Source organism: Adiantum capillus-veneris, chromosome 13 (assembly GCF_014529385.1).
Source record: "Adiantum capillus-veneris isolate H3 chromosome 13, ASM1452938v2, whole genome shotgun sequence".
Classification (NCBI taxonomy): Eukaryota; Viridiplantae; Streptophyta; class Polypodiopsida; order Polypodiales; family Pteridaceae; genus Adiantum; species Adiantum capillus-veneris.
Window position 1 is genome coordinate 150299950 of NC_140943.1, and position 20288 is coordinate 150320237.

Consider the following 20288-nt stretch of genomic DNA (forward strand, 5'->3'; position numbering starts at 1 on the left):
TAATGGATTTCTTCCATTTATAGCTTTGGGTTTTTCTCTAGTCTAGGTTGCCTCAACCCCAACAACGGTGCCAAAATGTCGACCGATTGCCAAGCCTCACCATATCATTGGTAGAAAACCGAGAACCATAGACATTAATATGTCAATATGTGGGATGTAGCTGACCCTGACTAGTGCATGGAGGCTACAAGAGATCACTAATCTCTCAAAAAACCCTATCCCAAGTGTTCTCTATCTTATCCTTGTCAAGTGAGTGTCAATCACTGAAAACTAACCAATGCACCCGCAAGTCGGTCACATCACTTTGGGATAGCTAGACATGTCCAAGGGACCCAAAATTGATACACTCACTGAGCACGCCATAATGTAGATGTGGCCACGCTCAAAAATGTCGGTTTAAAAACTTGGACAAAATCACATCGATTATAAATAACAAAAATTAGGTTTTTGTTTTTGTTTCCTAATCACTCCATAGCAATTTAAATTGTGTCCTTTCTATTCCTATGCTCAAAATTTGATTTAGAATGATGATTTGTGGAATATGAGCCAAAATAGCTCATAGACGAACACATCTAAAAACACAAAAATAATGCAAGAAACTTACACTAAATCAGAGAGCTTTCACCTGCAAGTTCGAAGCACTTTGCAAAATTGCAATGCCACATCACATGAGGGAGAAAGAAGATAAAACATGTACGAGATGTACACAGAACAATCGTACGCTACTTTCATTATCCAAAAACTTAGGTCATCTTTACATAAGTTGGCTTTTATAACTTAGCCAAAGGTTTTGAAATGAAATTGTAACTTGCTTAAAAGGATGGAATGAGGCTAAGTCTATGGCTTAATCAAAGACAATTACAACTTGGAAGCTCTTGACCCCATTATACAACTGTACAAATTTTGGAAGAATAATCATTACAAATAATATTTTGGACTCAAGGAGATTTCTTTGACTCATGGTTGGGTGAGAAATGGAAAAATTGAGCTCCTACTAGCTCATGTTAGCTTGCTCCTAACACCCTACTTGGATTGTGGATGCTTTTCCATAAGGGAAATTTTGGCATACTTTGAAAGGTTCTATCTATGTTTAAAAGAAAGTATTGAGGATATGCAGAGCTTGGTGAAACTTTTGCAATACTTGGGTTTCCATGAGCTACACGGGTAGCGATTCTTCTAGTATAGAGTGTGAAAATGCAATATTGTATACAACAAGATAGTGCAATAATGTTCAAGAGATATATGGAATTATTTGTATGACAAGTCACGTCTCCTTATTGTTGAGGTTAGCATGATGAGAACCATACTTACACGTGTAGAGGGGGCTAAGAGGCCAAACAAATGAAGCATCCTTCTCACTGTAGCAACAATGTTTATGATAACTCTACACACAATTCCACTTTTTAGTGCTAAATGCCTTTGATGTTCGGACATGCTCCACAAGTGGAGAGTATGAGAGTTCCTTGGGACTCGACACATGCACCAAAATATTTATTGGCATTAAAAAGTCCACTATGACATAAGCTACACACATGTACTCATAGATTTTAGTTTCGGGCACTTCCAAAAGTTTGCTCTATCTTCATACGTGTTTTTGCAGATGGGTTTGGAGCAAGGAGTTTTAGTGTAGAGGCTTTGAGACAAGTGTATCCTAGTGAGGGGATGGTGTTCCTTAAGTTTCCTATGATTCTGGTATGATTTGGTGAGTTTCCTTCTGTTTGTGTGTATGTGGGTTGGGTGGTGTAGTTGAGAGAAGTGAGATTCTTGATTTTGGTTTAGTTGGCCTTCCACAATGTTATATGTGTGGGATGGTCTCAACTTGACAAGCTACAAAGATTACCTTTGTCTGCCTATCGTGTCATCTGTGTCCTCGATTGATATTATATTGATCTAGGTAGTAGTGTTGCATGCACTTTATAGGTGGTTTGATTCTCTTTGTGATAACTTTTAATGTACTATGCTCGCAATTCTAAAAGTTAAAATTGTGGTGACCAACTTGTAAAGTACTTGTTGAGGTCCTAAAAGTTAGGACAATTAGTTCTTGTCTATCCATGCTTTCCTAATCTGCAAGCATTTACTTGATGGACTTGTTAATACTAAGAATTGATAATGCAACAATTATGGCTACTTAGTGCTAATAGCGATCCTAACGTAGTAGTCATGCTATTAGGAGCAGTGTTTTAAGAGGAATACTAGGCTCACCAAGGTTAGGACGCTCAAGGAAGTGCACTTTTATGTATGCATATTTTGACTCAAGGAGTCTATTTCTCAGTTGAGTTACATGAGCACTAGCCCATTTATGTTTTGACAACCTTCATATTTTGTTACAAAACGTTTCATATTTTGATTCTTCTTGACTACACGACAAAGTGGGGTATGACCCATCCATGGTTTACTGTGTGGGCTATGATGTCTATCATTTGCATGTGGCGTAAACATGTTACTCCATCCCTCTTGGACGTGATTTACTGCACATGTGAATTTTATGTGCACCCATGCTAAGAGAAATATCTCTCCTTAGTTGGAACATCTCTACAACAAGTAGGATCATATGCTTACATTGAGAGTCCTTCTAGTCAAAGGATACTCTCTATATGGCTTGACAATGCTATACCTTAGAAAACGCTAGCCTAAGAAGAACATTAGTATTCTTTTGTGATGGTTTTTTCTCTTTTGCTTTTGAGGACAAAAAATCTCCTATAAAGGGGAAATAATGTCATGACACAAGTCCTATGGCTACAAGCTTAAAGGGCTAGATGCCTACAGGGCTAGTAGCCTAAAAAACACTTATGACAAGGGGTCCTATATCTATGGGTAGGTTCTAGCCTATATGAGGAGTTGGATGGGTGGGCCTTCAATGTGGTTTTCCCCTATGTTGTCTCGTGCACAGGATTGAGGCTACAAAGGCTCGGGTTGAGGGACCTATGGCCTTTCAAGAGTCTACTCTACATTTCTTGTTAAGTCCTTTTCTTTGTCTTGCAATGCCTAGAACCAAACTTTACCTTACAAGAGTAGTTGGTGCTCATCCCATTATAGGTATAACTCACATCATAGTCATAGTCATAGTAATCATAGTCTTTGCATCTTATGTTGCTTGTTTGTGATAGCTCTATTGTTTGTTTTGTAGGCTTACTTGAGCTAGCTCTACCCTCTTTAGTATTTTGGTTCCTTGGGCCCCACTTCTTGGGGCTTGGCTTATGTGGTGTCATCATGTTCATAGTTGTTATTATTAGCAACATCATTTCTTTCATCTTGGTGCTCATTATCTTCATGGTCATTGTCTTCCTGATCTTCCTCATCCATGTTTTCTTGGCCTTGGTTGCTTTCAAAGCTATTTGTCTCACTCTATCTCTATTTTATTTGCCTCATCCTTGAGCTTTTTTGAAAGATGCTTCTATTAGTGCATCTAAATGTTGTTTGCTTTTCTTTAGAAAGGACTCTTCCAATTTGTCATTGAGTTGTTGTACTGTGTCATCATCAATATCCCTCATGGATTATCAATGGCTGTTCTAGCCAGTGCCTTATAGATTATCTATGCTTTAATCAATGCCTAATATTTTTCTAGATGTTTGTATAGTTCACCATAATCATCTAGCATTTTATCAAATTATTTTACTTTTATTGTAGACATTTGTTTGCTTCAGAGAGCAATTGCGCTACTCAGAGGGCCTCTTGTTGAACACCCATTTCCCATACCCCATTAGGAATCACCTCATAGGTTGAAACGATCGCTAAATTGGAGGGTGGTTAAACCAACCTACACATCCATAGGGAGCATCTTCATTGGTTTCCTCCAGTGGCCAACCTAATTTTGGTGTTATTCTCGGCATTGTTCGATCACCTCAATCATGCATGTGTGTGTGTGTGTGTGTGTGTGTGTGAGAGAGAGAGAGAGAGAGAGAGAGAGAGAGAGAGAGAGAGAGAGATTATATTGTCTAGCTCATTGGAACCCCGTCTCACTAGGGGCACCCTTGTTCTTTAAATTTCTAAGATATTATGATTTTCTTGGTATTATAGTGTATTTGTGAAGGGTGGCTACTCGTCCAATTCTGACCCATCTAAATTACTCAAAGAACATGGTTATAAAGTTGTGTTAGGTTTTCCGTGTAAATTTTTATCTATACAAACTCTTTATAGCTTTCATCCCTCAAAAAATGAACTAGCTGCTCCACGTCGTAAGTCCTTTCTCTGTGCGGTGATATCTACTACTCTATGGGCTTGCAAGGGATTTCTGGAGGGCCCGTCATAAATTGGAGGACCTTTTTCTTAACAACAACTTTAGCTGCTCTAAGGGGAGGTGCTCTTATGCCATCACCTGTACCCCTTGTATGCCTTTATCATCAACTACATTGCCCTGCTCATAAATGGCCTATCAACTTTCTCAAAGATGCCTTGTCTATGCTATCTACTGCAACCACACCTGCTTATTACAGCCGAAATCTACTCGTAGCTTAGAGCCAGTTCACGTGGAGCAATGGCGGTTGGCAATCGGTTGCCAACCGATAACCAACACGTATTCAATTCATATGGAAAGCCAAAATTTTGTAAATACATTAAAAGTTGCGAGTTTTTTTTTTTTTGCAAAGCTAAAAAAGCGAGAAAATTTTTGTTGTTTTTAGTGGTTTCCAGCCTGCTCCACCTCCTCTCCTAGGAGGAGCATCGCAACCAGTTTGCAACCTGGGCAACAACAAGGAAGGCCATATAACTTATAAATGTTATCCACAAATAGCCTCATTAATTTGAGAGATTTGATTACAATAAACCTACATATCTTAGTCAACTTGTCTACGATCATCCATAGCAAACTTTGGCCACAATTGGTGGCAATTAAACCTATTATGAATTCTCTAGAGATACTCTTCCATTTTCCATTATGAATCTCCAAAAAATGCAAAAGGACACTTCATTAATGCTTTTGGCAATGGACTACATACTCTTGTACATCCTTGTGCAAACATGCCTATAGAATTGTTGTCTAGATAGTGCATATGCCTTCCTAATCCCATGATGGCCTGCACTGAGACTATCATAACATTTGAAAAGAATTTGGCATCAAATGCCTAAGTGTGTAGGTACACATACCCTCATGTTATGTACTAGGTACCCATGTTTAATGGAGAAAGTTTTCCATTGTTGTTGTTTATCACTTTAAAAAGTGGGGTTGCATATAGATTCTTTTAATGCACTCTCAAAAAGTGAGAAGCATACCTCATTCTTTCACGAATTCACCCCTTCGCATATGATTGATTATTCTTGTATTTCCCTCAAATAATTTGTTAAAAATCACTATTTTGATCTAAGTCAATAAAAGTACATTTATCTCTGGCATGTAACTCAAGGTATTTGCTACTGAGTTGTATCATTCTTTACAATACCATACCTTAAATTCATATTCTTGAAGAATCTCTACCCATCAAACCTTACAATGCTTCAAATATCTTTGGGAAGTGAACCATTTGATTCTCTTGTGGCCAAAGACTATCTTAAACTCGGTGCCATACAAATAATGTGGCCATTTTTCCAAGGTGTGTATGATGGCTCAGGGCTTTATCCATTAGTCTACTCTTATTCATCTTGAAGTAGTATTGGGCCTATCAATTACATTGTTATGCAAAAAAATTCTCAAATTAATTGAGTAGATTAATACTTGCATTGGAATAACATTTAGCAACAATCTCTAGCCAATTATAGACCAATTCATATGTACATGTGCAAATGATATTAAAATTTGAAGATAGATAGATGGATAGATAGATAGATTGTATTATCGTCCACGGAGGTCAGATATGACCTATGGGACCAAAAACAAAACATTACAAACGTGAGGGGATTGTGGGATACATCTTAGTTAAGGACTGAGGGTCCAAAAAGAAAGTTAAGATAAGATAAGATGAACAAAATCTATGCAGAAGGAGGTGAGGAGGGAACCGGTTTGGGAGTTCGAAACTCTTGAATAATGGCTCTACCTCCTCGGTAGACTGCCCATTTTCCTGCTATGCGCGCTTCTCGCATCTTCTGTAGTTCTGCCTTCTTTTGCTTGAGTTGAGCGGGTGTAAGATCTTCTGCAAACCACACTTTGGTGTCCTTTAGAAGTCTTGATTGCTCAAGAAATGTGATCCGGTCCCTCTTGGTTTTGAAAGTGTAGATTGCATGATTGGTGCGATTCTCGTGTGCAAGAGAAGTGATTGTTGCTGGATCACACTGTACCATAGGGATTGCGGATTGGATGCGGGCAAATGACTCACTAAACTTGGGATCCCCCTCCCCTTTCCAATCGCTTGGAAGCCCACCAATGCGAACGTTGAGGGCGATATCCTCCTGTCGTTGCCGTTCACGTAGCGTGAAAGCCACACGATCTTCGACCCTGCGAGAGATTACCTCTTGTACTTGAGTTTTGACCTCCTTTGTGACGGTCGTCTCTACTTCTTCTTTTGCCTTTGTGAGTTTGATTTCGATCTGTTTTAGCTCCTCCTCCTTGCGATTCTCTATTGTGGCTAGCCGAGCCTATAAAGCTGCAAGCCTTTGTTTCAACTCGTCATTCTCCTTGCGGAGGCTTTCGACTTCCGTTTGAAGGCAGGTGATGTTGTCTACCTTCGGAGGTGTTTCCACGACTCCGGCAAAACTAAGCTTACTTCGGGACGCGGCCCAGGTAGCCATGAATGCAATGAGCTGCTTAGGTCCGAGTAGTAAAGACCGAACTTCTTGAAAAATCCGGCCTTCTTGAGGTCGCAGTGCAGAGACAAGACCTTAGGAATGCCAACCTTCTTGAAATTGTTTGAAGTCGCTCGGGTGAATCTCAAGCAGTGAACCAAGCCGAAATCAGAATGTCAGGCGGTGGTGAATCTCACGCAGCAAACCAGGCCGACAGACCGAAATGAGCTAAACCTCTTCGAGGGGCCGAACCAGGTTGTCACATGCACGAGACTGTCTCGCAGGGCACTCTGTCGCTCGCAGGGTTACACAGACGACTCTATCTCGCAAGCTCACGCGGACTGTCATAGTACGAGCTCGTGCTTCTTGAGGTCGAACGAGCACGCACACAAACTGTTGCCTCACACGGACTGTCAGAGGCACGAGATCTTGCTTCTTGAGGTCATGTCGAACCAGCTTGTGCAGGGACCCAGGTCGGACCTAGGTCGCAGGAGCTTTTGGGTTGTATGGGGGGCGAGCTAAGGCTTAACGCCTCCCCACAGGGCAACCCCTCGCCCAGGGGGAGGCTGGGGGGGGAGGGGAAAGGAACGGCTAGGGGGGAGAGAGAGAGAGAGAGAGAGAGAGAGAGAGAGAGAGAGAGAGAGAGAGAGAGAGAGGTTGTTAGAGGGACAGTTTTTTTGGATTAATATAACACTTTGAAAAGAAATTGTATTACTAATTCTCTCTTGATTAAGGGGACTTTGAATTGATAGAGAGATGTTGTTAGAGGGACAAATTTTTTGGATTAATATAACACTTTGAAAAGAAATTGTATTACTAATTCTCTCTTTATTAAGGGGACTTTGAATTGATACAAAGCTTTGCACATTATGAATCTTGACGTAGGTCTCGATCTTAAAGCCTCAAACACTTACTAAGCCAAGATATTTCCAAGTTTAAGATCAAAACTTAGAAGAATAAGAAATATGATACGAGATAGAAGTGATAATCTATGTACGTGTGTCTATTCATACAAAGAAGCATAGCTATGGAAGCTTATATGAGAAAGAGAGTCAAGCTTAAGATCTTTGGGACGAGTAAACAAGAAACTCTAAATTTTGGCCTATTTTAAGGGGAGCTTGGCTTGCAACCCAAGGAAACTAGAGCATTGCCTCTTGGGGCCCTCCTCCCACCTTTTATTTGGGTTGTGCCCCTCCATGATGAACAAACATGCCTCTCACCTTTTAGCCCATATTTTTCCCTAGATAGGTAACCCTAGCTTAGCTTATCTAATCCAAAAACCCTTATCTTGACATTATTCTCTCCTTGAAGAAGAGTTTTTGCCCATGAAAACAAAAGTGAGAAAGAAATTTGCAAGCACACTAAGGTTTTCCCAAGTGAATTCAACCTTCTTTAGGTCTTCTTTCCTCTTGCTTAATAACTCTAGCACCTTCAAAAAGACTTGTTCCCCTTCCTCAAAGGAGATATTTCTTTGTTCATCTGCATATTTCTTGTAACAATTTTACGCATGCTTAACGTTTCCTCTAGCAAGACATAACATGTGCATACACTCGTGTAGAAATTCTCATTAGCTAATCTTATTGACATAAGTATTGAGAGATTGGGAGGGAGGAACTAGTGCTTAGGTAGTACCTTGACCAAACAGTCATGATAGTCCCTATCATTTCCTTCCAACTCAAAGTAGAAATGCTTGACTACAAGTAAACACACACCCATACACAATCAATCAAACCTCTTATAGAGTACTAAACATTGACCAGCAAGGACGCGGACATGGTAAAAAATCAATCAACATAGCAATGAAAGCCAATCAAAGGTTTACCTTGATAGCGGCTCATCTATACTATGTGGACAAGGATCTCATTATAAGGAACATCACCTGCCCTAATGAATTGCCTCCTACTCCAAGCATCATATGTCTAGTCCAGTGGTCAATAGTTGGCCCCATACCAAATGGTATGAATGATTAGATTTCGAGGGTACTGGTGGTCATCACTTGACCTAAATGCTATTCAATATGACCAAACTTGCACTTGTTTTGCAAAAAGGATTCTTTTAAAGAAAATGTAACACTTTATCACTGAATGGGGATCTCAGATTACAAACATCATCTCTATGACTATCTGACAAAGAAGAACGTCAATACAAAGTAATTAAAAGAAAAACAACAAAACACAATGGTAGAGTTAGAATGGTATAGATTCCTAGATCGCCAACTCTATTGAATAGGGCTAGAAAATAATATATGTGTCCCAGCAAACCAACACATGGAAATCATGCCACATGCACACAAAGGATAATGTTTTCAAAATGCCAAATTAAATTATAATAGTAATGCTAGATAGAATTGTGTGTAGTTATGTAAAATAGGAAAGTGAAATAAGGCATAATGAGTAATAGACACGAGTTAAATTGAGATCGAGTCAAAGAAATAAGGTTTTTTAAAAGATAAAGAAGAAGTGATAAACTCCACTCAAGCTTTGAGGAATAGGTTTTGACGGGAGCATATGAGCAGCAACAACTCGAGGAGGCGAAATCTAGGGCCGCATGGCTAGAAAAATTGGGCAGAGAGAGAGAGAAGTGTGTAGAGGTAGCAACACGGGATGAGTGCACATAGACATTGATAGTGACAGCCCAATGGACTAAATTTCGTTTTGAATTACAAAATTCTCCGAGAATGTCACACACAAATTAATGGGTTTAGGAATCCTCGATCCATTAAGAATACCTTTTAATTCAAGTACAAATAGGCATTCTTTAGTCCAAGAAAATAATTGATAGGTACCCAAGGCAAACTTTGAACCTGGCACGAAAATTCAAGTTAAGAGCTGCCAAATGAATAATTTACTCCCAATCGATAAGAACCTTGCATTACTGCACCGAACACATCTATGAAATCGAACAGGCACTACCAAGGAATTGTAAAACCCTTAGTAAGCATTAGGTATTAAAAGCCGTCAAAATCAGAGTTGGTATTTGTGTCAAGAGCAGTGTTGAAATAATATTCTCAATATAGTGTTTATTTAGACAGGTTTATCGACGGTTATAACATTGAGTATTCCGATAAATAATATACCGACGTGCACATCGATGATACAATGCAGATGTATATATCGACGCTTACATCGGTGCTTTTTATTTTTAAAACAAGCTTTTGGCCGTCGGTATGCACGTCGATATTTGCACGACGTATTGTAGTGTGCTCTGTGAAGTGGACTTGGTGCCAAATTGATTGACATTGCCGCTTTGCCAATCCAAGCCTTAAGTGTCAAGGCTCTAAAAATAATATGGCCACTGAGTCTCTATGTGCCTCCATGCAAGTGAATCGGTAGGGACACACATCATTCCATCATTTGAGCAATGGTGGGCATGCCATGTGAGAAGCTCCACGATAGATATTCTTTTAAACATGTGTTGAATGCAAGGGATTAGTGGGAAGGTCACTCTTTTGAATGGTACCCTATCAACTCGGGCTCTAGACATCGCAGATGCAGGCCTTGAAACCTCATCCTCATTGCTAATAATATCAGTAGGACTTTGTGATGGCAAGTGCGTATTTTTTTATTCTAGAATCGTAGCACGAGACCTCACCCTTGGCTCAACATCATCTCTCCAGACAATCTGCACTTCCCTTGAACTTCTTGTTTGTGAGACAATGGGGCTTGTGTCCTAGAAAGGAGGTTGAAAAGCCTGATCATCTGCAAGCCCAAGTCCTCTGGAAGCTGGCAATCGACCAGATTAGGCAAGCCACAGAACGAATCAAATGGGAAGGGAACGATAGGCTGCCTTATTGAAGGCTCATCCTCTTCCATCCATTGGGGTCCATCTGTATTTGAGCTCTTTACACAGGCTGCCTATACAAAGCATGCCACATTCAGAAAGACATCAAAATCAAAATTTTGAGAAGACAATGTCCATGTATGATAACTCTTCATCATTGTAATACAATTTAGGAGCAAGAACAATTAATCGAGTCCCCAAAACCAGAGCAACGTTTAACATAGCACATGACACTGCTAGAATTATGCTTAGCATAGTTCAACACAACATGCACATGCTGCTACTAAAAACTCCAAAAGTTGCTTAATAATCAATGATATTCATACAATTTGGGACCAAGAACAGTTAATCGAGTCCCCAAAACTAGAGCAACGTTAAACATAGTTTTAGCAAGCCTGCACATGACACAACTAAAATCTGTGAAAGTTGCATCGGAACCGCCCTAGCAATTAGCAGCTAATGTTAGAATATGCAAAAGTTGCTTTCAAAGTGCCAAGCTCGTCATGGGACAACCGAAATCTCAATTGAGCTAATGAGGTAAATCCTCATAATTTCTTCAAGCATTCAAGCAAAGACGAAACATCAAGGTGAATAAAATAAAAGTGTTGCCATGGCACCACGATTGTCATGACTAGGAGAAGCACACCTTCCCCTAGGAGAGCTGGCCACAATATGCACAAATAAGAATGATATCGCCCATAACACAGTACCCACTTTGGACATGAATCACGAGTTATCACTGGAAACTGAACTTGAAAAAATGCACCCAAAAAGAAGCATGTGCCTCCGCCCCCGGTGTTAGGGATGTGTCCTGGACAAGAGATCGACTATCAACACCCCTGGTTGGGCAATGTTTGAAACTACAGGACAGACTATTATACAAAGCTTTTCAGGCATCTAGAGAGGATCATGGTATGCGCAGGTCACACACATGGGTTCTCCATACACATGGATCATCTACCCGCAAAGAGATGACGTGGCATATCCACCCTTGAATTGATATTGAAATAAGGAAAAAAGTTGCTGAATATTTAGATTAGCTGATGTGGCAGGCCATGAATCACGGCCGAATTTTTGAGACTGCTGATGTGGCAGCTTTGGGAGCTTTTTATAGGCTAAACAAGGCATTTCAAAAAACCCAAAAACAACATTTTTGGGAGGCAATTTGACAGAGTCTTCCAAGATCAGGAAGGCAGCATCCTTTTTGAAAGGGACTGCAAAGGCCATAGTGGTTTACCTTGCTGCTAAACGGGCAAGCAGCACAAAAATGGGTAGAATTCAAATGTTCGTTTGCTTCTATCTAGTTGACAGCGGAATATAAAGCAAAGATTATTACAGCTTGGAACTAACTTTGAATGTACAAGTCCAATACTATACTGGATTATTGCCAGAGGTTTTGGGGTGCTCATCTCCGTGTAGCCTCCGTCAGATTAGTTTCTTTTGGCTGTGCAAATGGAGAGATTCTATTGTGCTTACCTTCCGAGTTGCAAAAGTATTGCCTCAAGCAAAAGTCTACATTTATCTAGGATGGGGCATGCCAAAGGCGGATACAATCTTCTTACATGACAATTTTTACAAAGGAGGAGCATGTTACTCCTAGGAGCAACCAGAGCAACGGGAAGCAGGGCAATAAGTTTGTGAAGAAGAGAGAAACATCTTCTATCCACCTGTTAGCCGAGCAGAGAGCTCAGTTGTACAAGGAGGGCAAGTCTTATGCTTGTGGGGAGCTAAGGCCACATATCACCCATGTGCCCAACCAAAAAGAGAGATCCTGATAACAAGGCTGAATCTTCTTAGCCAACCCAAGGCTGAATAGAGTCAGCCTAAGTGCCATGTTTGGTACATTTTTTCTTTGAGCAAGGAAAAGATCGTGAGCCAAGAAAATGAGCTCTTGGCCAAGGGGACTGATACTACCCAGTTCATCTCCTTTTTTTCACCAGAGCTTTTAGTGCAAAAGAAAGATGGATCATGGAGAATGTGTATAGACAACGGGGCTCTCAACAAGATCACTATCATGAACAAGTTTTCGATTCCCAAGATCAATGATATACTAGACAAGCTACATGAATCTATGTGCTTTAGCAGAATCGACTTGAAGGGTGGATATCATTAGATCACGATTGCACCTAGATGATGGACAAGATCTTTCGAGAGCATAGACAATTTGTGGGCACATTGATATCATCGATTTCTCTGAGTCTGAGGAGGAACACAGAGAGCATCTATTTAGCAACGAGCATAGACGGGTGATCAATGGAAAGAAGAGCGAGTTTTTCATGCGGGAGATACGCTTTCTATGCCACATTCTGTCGCCAGAAGGAGTATGCATAGATCCGACTAAGGAAGAGGCTATGTGCAGTTGGAAACCTCTTCAAAATGTGCATGATGATAGGAGTTTCCTTGGGTTATGTTCCTATTATCGTCGGTTTATCAGACATTTTTGCGGAGATTTCATCTCCATTACATGCTCTTACTAGGAAGGGTGTTCCATTTACATGGGGACATTCGGAGATTGCAGAGCCGAAGAAAAAACTGACTACTAGACCCATTTTGTAACAAAAATGGACTATGAACATTGAGAATAGCGGAATTTAGAGAACTCTAGTGAGCATTTTCATGAGAATACTTTGAGAAAATAGAGGGAGAACTTGATTAGAGGTAGCAACATAACCATTATATTTGATTAACTTGGTATGAAAAATACTTTGCAAGAGAGATAATTAGAGGACTTGACAACAATTGAGGACCGGATTTATGTGGAGCCGATCCCCTCTCCAAAAGGCTTTTGTATTATAGCTTCTCCATAAAGAAAGACTTGGTACAATACAAGCTTTGTGTTCCTTGAGACCTTGATGATGCAATGAAGATAGAGAGGTTCATGCACCACAATTATGCCCGTAACTTAATCTAATGAAAGCATTAAATTTTCCCCGGACTCAGTCCCAAGACCTCAAACACCTTCGAAGGTGGAGGGAGCTAGTAGGGAATAAGGGTAGGGAAGAGGAAGAAGAATTAACTTACAAGAAAGAAGTAGTGTCCTCTCATACCATTACTCATAGAGCTTAGCATAGCATAGTAGAGGAGATGAAAAAGATGGCTAGCATAGCATTGAAGCATGGCTCTTAGTTGGATTTGCATTCCATTGCCAAGAGTAGGCTCTCAACTTCTCAATCTTGGAGAAGGAGATGGAGTTCTTGCATAACACACCATGAGAATGAGAGTGTGTGTGAGTGAATGAGAGAGAGTATATGATCAAGTACACCCACGCCACACCCCCACCTTGCTTGGGTCGACCCCCTCTTCTAGATTAAGCCTGAAAGTGATTGGACCTCCTCAAGCCTGGTCAATCACATGCTTTGTGCATATCAAGCAACAAGGGTAGCATTAGATCCTTTTTACCCCTTTGAGAGAGAGGGCTTGAATAATGCTTGATTAATAAATTAAACACACTAAAATCTTATTGGACCCTTTAGAGGCCAACCAATAGGCTTTAGGCACCTTATGAGGGAATCATGGGGAGGAACTTGACATGTGTCCTTGTTGCCTCTTTAGACTTGGCTTCCCTTGAGTGAGTGAGTGTGTGTTCTCTCTCATGTCCCTACTTGTGGGCTCTCCCACCCTTGTGTAGGGATGTTGGTGCCTCTTTAGACTTTGCTTCCCTTGAGTGAGTGAGTGAGTGTTCTCTCTCATGTCCCTACTTGTAGGGCTCGCCCCCCCCTTGTGTAGGGATGTTGTTGACTTTTTGGAACACCTCACCCCTTAAGCACCTTAGCCATGAAGCCCCTTAAACACCTTAGTCATAAAACAAGACAAGCACCTCAAGCACCTTAATCATCAAGCACGGCAAGCACCTCAAGCACCTGAGTCAACAAGCACCTCAAGCTCAGCCCTAGCTTGCCTAAGGTCCTCGATCTAAGGACTTTTAACGCTAACTTTTGGAGGTCTTTAACAAAGCTAACCCTAAGGTCTTTTAAGCTCCATTAGTTGGTATTGCTCTTTGTTAGACCATCTCCCATTTGGACGCATTGTCTTTGGTCCCGTGCTGAGATAAATTTAAAAGCACGTCTATATTCTAACTCTTGTTCTCGTTTAGTCTCCCACATTAAATGATCATTTTAATATACGAAAATCATTTGGGTTAGATAGATATTATATTTTATGACATTACCTCTCTCTTGAAATCATAGTCATCCTTGACAATGAGGTAGAGAAGATAAAGCCTTAGTCATTAGTCTATGTTTCTTAGCAAATAGAGGATCCCTTTTTACCCTACGACATCATTCCAAAATGAATGTCTAATCCATTTGGGGCTTGGGAGACTTAGCTGCCGCAAGCATGTTTGCTCTTGACTCCATTTCATTCTCCCAAAGTAGAGTGAAAATTTCTACTTGGTGTTTGAGAGACATCGTCATCACAAACATGATTCTAAGCATGCATACTACTTAATTTTCGCACAATTAAAAAAAGAACTGGTCTTATAAGACAAAAATATTTTTCATTTAAAAATTATTTACATTTGCTTACTCTATTGTAGCATTGTAAGCATTGACAAGGTTCATACTATCCTTAAGCTTTGTGCCTTGCATCCATCTAGCATCTTCAAAAGGATGATTTTTTAATTTAATAAGATATCGTCGGCGGATAATCTTACCATGTCTTAGTACCTTGTCTTCATGTCAAAGAATTGATTCGGGTTGAAGTAGGCTCACGTGAAAAGCATTGTGAATGAGCCAATGGTTGGGTAAATTGAGCTGAAAGGCCATCTCATTGATTGGTTTTAGGATTTGAAAAGGACCATAGTATCTTTTTGCTAGTGTAGCATAATACTTTTGGTGGCCCATAGGAGTTTTGCCCATAGTCTGCCTCAATCAAGCCTTGGGACATTTGAGTAGGACCCAATCATTTTCCTTGAAAGCTAAGGCCTCTATGTGCTTGTTAGCAATAGCCTTTTGCCTTTGTTGCGAGATGGATATAGCTTACTTAATCTTTTAGAAAGATTCTTGTAGGTCTTGGCTATACTCCTTGGCAGGGAAGATCTTCCCATGTACCTTAAGTAGCAAGGGACTTTTAGGTCTTCTTTCAATGATTTCAAAAGGTGCCTTCCCCGTAGTAGTATGGACAATTTTATTGTATGCATACTCTACAAGAGGTAGGTACTTTTTCCATTGCGAACGTTGATCTACTTCGGTAACATAGGTCTTAAGTAGATCTAGAATCGTAAGGTTGGCTATTTCAATTTGGGTGATAAGTCTAAGAGAAATTAAGCCTAGTACCTAGATTCTCAAAGAGACCCTTCCAAAAATTATTGGTCATTCGAGGATCTCTATCCAAAACTATTGATGTTGGCAAGCCATGGTGTTTAAAAATTTGGGATATGAAGAGGGTTGCCATTTGCTGTGCCTTAATAGTCTTTTTGACGGGCATAAAATGTGTCTGTTTACTAAACTTGCCTACTATTTGTCTATATTCTTCTATTCCCATGGATGGACTTGGACAATCCAAAGATAAAATCCATGGATATGCTCTCCTATGGTGAATTAGAAATTGGCAAAGGCTGGAGAAATTCAGGTTTCTTCCCCCTATCATAATTTATCTTTTGGCATATGTAATGGAAATGGCCTATGAACTTTGAGAGTAGCAGAATTAGAAAATTAGATGAAGCACTTTTGTGAGATTACTTTGTGAGCATAGCGGGTGAACTTAATTGATGGTAGCAATATAAACATGGTACATAGCTAACTTGGCATGAACAATACTTTTTCAAGAGAGAGAGTTTAGAGAACATGACAAAAGTTGATGACCGCATTCATATGGAGCCGGTCCCCCCTCCAATGGGCATTTGTATTATAGTTTCTCCCATTAAGAGAGACTTGGTACATTAGAATCTTTGTGTTCCTTGTGACCTAGGTGATGCAATGAAGATGGAAAGCTTCATGCATGATCACAAGAAAAACATAAACTTTATAGAAAGCATTAACTATCCCAAGCCTCAGTCCCAAGGCCTCAAACACCTTCGAAGGTGAAGACAGCTAGCGGGGAATGAGGGTAGGGAAGAAGAAGAAGAAACATTCCATAAGATAAAGAAATAGTTCCTCACTTATCATCACTCTTCTTGCTAGCATACGTAATAGCATAGTAATGAAGATAGAGAAGATGGAAAGCTTAAGCATTGAAGCATGGCTCTTGGTTGGATTTGCATTCCATAGCCAAGAGTGTTGGTGTAGGCTCTCACTTCTCACAAGCTTGGAGAAGGAGGTGGAGTTCCTCTACTTTCACCAAGAGAGAATGATCCACAAAATGAGTGTGTGTGTGTGGTGTATAGCCCCCCAACACCCCCCTTGCTTGCTTGGGGTGAGTTCTAGCCTTTCCACATGCTTCAAGCTCATTGGACCCCTCTCCCCCTAGCCAATCACATACAGGATGCATTCAAGTACACGGGTAGTCTTTGTACAAGTGTCCTCCTTACCCCTTAGAGAGAGACAGCTTGAAAATATCTAGATATTTGTTGGATGGAACTAGAAGCTTATTGGACCCCTCTTTAGCCCAACCAATAGCAGTCAAGCATAGGGAGAGTTTGACACGTGTCCCATGTGTCCCTTGAAAAAAGGGGTGCCCTTTGGGTGAGTGGGAGCTTAAGTCAAAGATTCCTCTAACTTTGGAACTTTTCTCCTCCTTTGTAGGGTCTCTTTTTGACTCAAGCACCTTACCCCCCCATGCATGGGAAGCTTCTCAAGCGCCTTTCTCATTACGTTTGTAGGGTCTCTTTTTGACTCAAGCACCTTACCTCCCATGCATGGGAAGCTTCTCAAGCACCTTACTTATTAAGCATGACAAGTACCTCAAGCACCTTAGTCATCAAGCACGACAAGCACCTTAGTCATCAAGCATGACAAGCACCTCAAGCTTAGGTCGGGTTCCCACCTCAAGCTTAGGTCGGGTTCCCACCTCAAGCTCAGCCCTAGTTTGCTTAAGGTCAAAGGACTTTTAACACTAACTACTGGAGGTCTTTAATGAAGCTAACCCTAAGGTCTTTTAAGCTCCATTAGATGCACGTTTCTCTTTGATAGACTACCTCCTTTTGGACCCGTATTGAAATGTAACCATCTCTCCTCTTGGTCCCCTGCTGAGATAAGTCTAGAAGCACTTATTGCATATTGCTCTTTGGTAGACCATCTCCTTTTGGACCCGTATTGAGATGCAACCATCTCTCATTTTGGTCCCCTGTTGAGATAGGTCTAGAAGCACATGTCTCAATTCTAACTCTTGTTCCCTTTTATTCTCCCACATTAAATGATTAGTTTAATATGAGAAAATAATTTGGGTAAGCTAGATATTAGATTTTATGACATTACCTCTCTCTTGAAATCATAGTCGTCCTCAACTATGATTCCTCGACTATGAGGTAGAGAAGATAAAGCCTAGTCATTAGTCCATGTTACTTAGCAGGTAGAGGGTCCCTTTTTACCCTTCGACATCATTCCAAGATGGATGACTAATCCATTTGGTGCTTGAGAGACGTAGCTGCCCGCAAGCATGTCTGATCTTTAGTCTATAGCATACTTCCAAAGTAGAGTGACAAGTTCTACTTGGTGTTTGTGAGACGTCATCACAACAAACATGATCCTAAGCATGCATAGTATTTAAATTTGTGCACAATAAAATAGAACTAGTTTTATAAGACAAAAACGTTGTTCATTTAAAATGCCTTTTCATATACTTACTTTAAGACATCATTGTAAGCATTAACAAGGTTCATATTATCCTTAAGCTAGGTTCTTTGCATCCATCTAGCATTTTTAAAAGAATAATTCTTAAAATTAATAAGATATCATCAGATAATCTTACCTTTTCTTAATACCTTGTCTTCATGTCATAGGATGGACTCAGATTGAAGTAGTTGATCTCCGTTTTTTGGAGGGTCTGCAACTATTGCTTCTTTTGATGGCGCTCCTTTGTAAGGCTTACATAGGCTCTCATGGAAAACATGGTGCATGAGCCAATGGTTGGGGCAACTTTAATTGATAAGCCATCTCATTGATTGGCTTAAGAAATTAAAAAGGACCATAGTATCTTTTTGCTAGTTTAGCATAATACTCTTGGTGGCCCAAAGGATTCTTGCCCGTAGTATGCCTTAGATGAGCCTTGAGAAATTTTAGCAAGACCCAATCATTTTCCTTTAAGGCTAAGGCTCTTTTGTGCTTATTAGCAGCATCCCTTTTTGCCTTTGTTGTGAGATGGACAATGATCTATCTTGTACTCCTCAAGAGAATTTGAATGGCCTGAAGATTTTTGTCCATCATGAGTTTGAATGCGTCTGGAGAATTTGTCAGGCCAAAACTTGTAAATTATCAAATAGATTTTCTACCCGTGGCACGAGAAATCTATTTTTTGATAGTGATCTTATTTAGTGCTCTATAGTCGACACACATGTAATATGTGTTGTCTTTCTTTTGCACTAAAAGAAATGGTGAACAAATGGAGAGGAGCTAGACCTCACCATCCCTTTTTCCACCAATTCATGCACTTGCCTCATGATCTCCTCTTGTTGAGCTTGTGAAACTTGATAAGGAGGCTTGTTAGGCAGTGAGCTTCTTGGTAGGATCTCAATTGCATGGTCATCATCCCTCATTTTAGAGGTAGCTCACTAGGGATTTCATCAATGAAAACATCTTGGGATCTAATTAGACAACTCTAAATCCTCTTGATTCCCTTTATTGCAAGGATATGGTGTTCTTCGACTCATTAGCATCTATGTACATTCTCTCTTTCCTGTAGGTGAAGTAGATTCTCCTTTAAGGGAACTTCATGTTGGAAGCCATGCGGTAAAACCATGGTGCCCCAACGATAACTTTTTCATGTTTGAGAGGGGGGATGAAGAAGTAACTGAGACGTCTTGTCCCTTGATAGCTCCATCGGCTTTTTATGTATCTCCCATCTAGTGGGCTTGTATGCCTAGCTTGGTGGTCAACTCCGTGGATATGAAGTTGAAACAAAATAAAGGCATCATGATCTTGCATCTTTTCCCAAGCATAGGAAAGGAGAAATCCTTGGCAATGAGCATCCTCTTTTGGAGCTTCAAACATAGAGGTTCTAGGAGTCTCATTGCAGGCAATTCTCTTGGGGCAAGGATGATAACCATGGCCTTGCTCCCCACACTTAAAACATTTTTGGTCCCTACGAAAAGATTCTAGCTCTTTAGGAGAGAGTTTATAATTACCTTTGTAAACTCCCTTCTCCTGGACCGATTGTTGTTGTTGTTGTTGGAATGGCCTTGGTAAGAATTTTGGGAATTGGTTTTCCTCTTGGCATCATTTTTGTCTTTATTTTCCATGGGCTCAACATTCCGTCTAGCCCCTTGTTGGAAATTGATGTGCGAAGCAACCATGGTGTGGTGGCTTACTTCGGTGATAGAACCAGGCCATTGAGGGTTGACATACTTGGCCATCTCTTTGGGTAATCTTGCACATAATTGTTTTATTTTTCACGACAAATTCTACCTTTTAAAAGACAGTAGTCTTGAGATGTAAATCCCAAAAATTGTTCACATATTTGTGGATAGAATCATGAGAGAGAAGCCTCAAACTCCACCATTCGGTGAGCACTTTGTCCTTTGCATCACTTGCAAGGGATTGCTTCATGATGGAGACTCGTAGAGTTTTCCATGTCTTTGGGGCTTTGCCGTTGCCACGAAGGCTAGCCCACCATTGATGAGCTGGTTTTTGGAAGTGCGTAGCTATATGGTGTAGCTTGGAGGACTCAGTGAATCCGTCGTCTCCAAAGGCCGCATCAAATTGTTGGATGAAGGCCAATACTTTGTCAGTAGCACCAAAGGTGCCATCATAGGTGAGAAAAGAGAT